This window comes from Austrofundulus limnaeus, unplaced genomic scaffold, assembly GCF_001266775.1.
Source record: "Austrofundulus limnaeus strain Quisiro unplaced genomic scaffold, Austrofundulus_limnaeus-1.0 Scaffold72, whole genome shotgun sequence".
NCBI classification, from domain to species: domain Eukaryota; kingdom Metazoa; phylum Chordata; class Actinopteri; order Cyprinodontiformes; family Rivulidae; genus Austrofundulus; species Austrofundulus limnaeus.
Window position 1 is genome coordinate 1,765,613 of NW_013952474.1, and position 3,538 is coordinate 1,769,150.

Here is a 3,538-nt window from a genome sequence, read left to right on the forward strand (position 1 = left end):
GGGTGAATGGGTGGTTGAGTTGTTGGATGGATGGATGGATGGATGGATGGATGGATGGATGGATGGTTGAGCTGTTGGATGGATGGATGGATGGTTGAGTTGTTGGATGGATGGATGGATGGTTGAATTGTTGGATGGATGGATGGATGGATGGATGGATGGATGGATGGATGGATGGATGGAATAAAACGTTTATCTTGATGAACTTCATCAGTCATTCATCAGAACCTGAGCAACTTCAGTTTGGACTTTTATTTACAAACTAACTTACTGTAGGTATAATCCTGTTATCTTTACAGTCCAGAATGAGATCACTCATAGAGCTTTCTACAACAGGTAAGATATTAACTGTTCGTAACCTTGCCACAGAACCCCACATATAGAAAAATACCATGAGCATGTGATGCTCATCAGCATGTCACTTGCATGAAACTAATCAGATTATAAATGTGAGTTTATTTGAATGACATTGAGTCTTTGCAGCTGTTTAAGAAACCAGCAGGTTAAGATATTTTCAGTTGTCGTGTTTTATGCTCATTACCATTTTTGTTACAACCACTTGTGGTTTTATTCTGTCTTTTTGCTCCGTTTTATTAAGCTGATGTGYAAATGTTTGCTCATTTGATTTATGTGTGTTTCTAACAGCCTCTGTGTGAGTTTTAGTGGACAGAGTTCAGCTCAGACCAGAGTAAATACCGTGACTAAACACCCATTAACAGTCCTCCTGTGACTCCTCCACCCCGCAGTTCGCCGCTCGTCTCTGGACTCGCTGCACCAGCTGTGGGACGGAACTGCAACAAAACAGCCTCGGAGGTGTCCTTCGTGTCTTTGGCCAGGAGCCCCGTGGACTGAGGCAGGATCCGGGTGACCACCAAACAGGCCTCCCCCCACCCCCTGTCCCCGTCTGTGGGAGCAATTAGGGTGGATGTGCGCGGRGTGTCCGTGGGCTCCAGCTGTCAGGAGGCCTCTGTCTCCTGGTCCTGACACGTCTCCAACACGCCCTGCTGCGAGTCTCTGCGTGTCACACAAACCCCACCGACCCAACTGGAGCCCAGGGCGAGCTGTCCGTCATCTCACTCACACACTTTTCATCGATACGGTCCTTCTGGTGCCGGGGTTGGAACATCTCTCTCTGGTGTGTGTGTGTGTGTGTGTGTGTGTGTGTGTGTGTGTGTGTGTGTGCGGTGGCGGTACACACGGAGGTGGCTTTGGGCCACGCCGACTCATCCGTGCTTCCCCTGATCGTTTTAATCACCTCGTTAGGCGCAGCCAGTCTCCACGCTCGCTGGCCACCGCTCCTCCTCTGGAACTGTGCCCTCCTGACCTCGACGCTGGTGGTGCCACTGGGCACAGGGAGGCATGATGGGAGGAGGGAGGAGCAGAAAACAACCCAGTGTCTGAAATACTCACGGCCTCGTCTGGGACTGTGGCAGGTGCAACACTGAGAGAGGCCTGATATAAAGAAAAAGTTGATAAAGAGAAACAGTTTTATTTGGTACCTAGCTAAATGCTACGACCAACYGGACTCTTAACATCTCACCTGTTGTACGTAGCTCTTTAAAGGACCAGTTTAGRGAAACTGAGTTTAATAATTTTTTACCTAACGCCAGGTTTCCACTTCGAGTAGTGAAGTTATTTAAAAGCTGTTGGTGGTGAAATATCTGCTCTATGGCAAAAATTGCTTTATTTATGTAAAAGACCTCCTGGTTTTTGTACATAAAAGCCAAAGAACAAGAGTCCAGTTCGACTTTGAGTCACTGCAGTTGTGCAGAAAARTAAGAAAGAACTGGAGCACGAGATATTTCAGGTAATGTTGCTCACCACCAAGTAAATTTACTCTTATGAGTCTTTAAAAACTTAAACCAAGGTGTTCTCAGACCAGAGAGAATGTATAATCCCTCCGGAGAGRTCTGGGTCTTTTCTCAGTGGGTCATGCCTGTAAAACCTCCAAAGGAAGGGTTCCAGACCAGATGAACCTGATCTCCAAGGCTGAGCCTGTGAAGGAAGATCATTTCATCTGCTTGGATCCAAGGTCTGGTTCTTTTGGGTGCTGATCCAAACCTTCACAGGTGAGGGTTGGAACGTAGACGGAGCAGTAAATCCAGAGCTTTGTCTTTTAAACTCAACTCTTTCTTCATCATAACCAACCCTAAGCAACGCCCTCGTTACTGAGGAGGAAGCCCCGATTCATGGCTCCGTCTCCATCGTTCAGGAACAAGCCCATACGTGACTCCGCCCCCTGACCGCACTGGGGAAATAATAAACTAGCTTGTCGCCCAACAACAACGCARCCAACAAACTGCAAATCTTTTTTTATTGATTTAGTTATTCATTACAACTCATTTCGCTTATGTATAAACATTAATTCTTTAAATCTTAAACTCGTGCAGCTAYTTTAATGATCAAAGTCTGGTTTAATGTGGTTTTATAAAGACATTAAATGAGTTTTAGATGACACGTAAAGTAAAACATTAACTTTCATTTTCACATTTCAAAACATCACAGGAAGCATTATGTCTGAATGAAGATGTGTTTGAATATTAATTAGATTCAAGTTCAAAATCTCTTCCTCTTCTTGCCCCCACCCCTCAAAAAACAAAACAGTTACTTCTCTTAATCACTGCTTTTTCTTACTAACAATGCACACACGTGCACAAACTCACAACACGCATGTTTTTCCTTTCCTTTCACTGCTTTTAACACATACACATCTCTGCCCACTACTCCCAGGGGAGGCAGAGTGCTGGAGGGCCGAGGGGCATGAGGAGAGGGAGGGAGGCGAGGAGAGGAGAGGAGAGGAGGGAGGGAAGGAGGCGGCGTTAGACAATGCCCAATCCTCAAATATATTCCGTCCCCTCTGTCCACGAAGTGAGCCTTTATTAGTGGGGATGGTTTGGATCTTATCTCACACATGATGCTCCGGAGGATGATGAGGGGAAGAGGAGGAAGGATACCGTGAGGAGGAGGAGGAGGAGGAAGAGGGGATTTATCTGTGATCTGACCGATTCCCGGCGAGGAAGAAGCCTTATCTTCATCCCCATCTTCCAGAGGCGGACCGCTGCACCTTCACGCCTGTCTCACCTCACCTATTGTCTGATCTGAGATCAGGCGGAGGGCTCGCCGCTTATCGCCACCTTCATCACCTCTTCTTCTTCATCGTTCATCTGAGCTGATCTCCAGGCTGTTTTTTTAAATCAAGATTTCTCTGTCAGACCCCCGCCTTCCACCTGAGTGATGCTGCAAGTTTGCAGCTGGGAAAAAGTGAAACTATAGATTCCAGTTTGTTGTTGTTATTTTTGATCTTTTGATATTTTCCTCAGCCTGAATGCTTCGCGCCGTTGTTTCCTCTGACATCTGCTGCTGGTTTGGCTCCTGGACGATGAGTTGAACAGAACTCCAGACTGACTGCTTTTTTTAGTTCGATTCCAAGAAAGAAAGAAAAAAATAAAATAAATTTCCTCACAAGTCTTTGTCAAGGTAAGGCTGAAACTCCAGAGAAACATCTTAAAAATAATAACATGAGATTTTCCTTTTAAAC

The 3,538-nt window shown here is 45.8% G+C and overlaps 1 protein-coding gene across 6 annotated transcripts in view; it reads left to right on the top strand.

The window, feature by feature from the left end:
• The window catches only part of LOC106519169 (helix-loop-helix protein 2), a 37,825-nt gene that overhangs the window by 32,909 nt on the left and 1,378 nt on the right, over positions 1-3,538 (top strand). For 2 of the 6 annotated variants that reach the window (XM_014010725.1, XM_014010728.1), the window contains 2 exons: positions 747-1,135; positions 3,321-3,477. The gene's annotated coding sequence lies outside the window, so the exon portion shown is untranslated. Of the gene's footprint in view, positions 1-140; positions 1,136-2,753; positions 3,478-3,538 lie in introns of those variants that run through there. The other 4 variants (XM_014010727.1, XM_014010729.1, XM_014010724.1 and 1 more) reach the window with 3 other exon arrangements.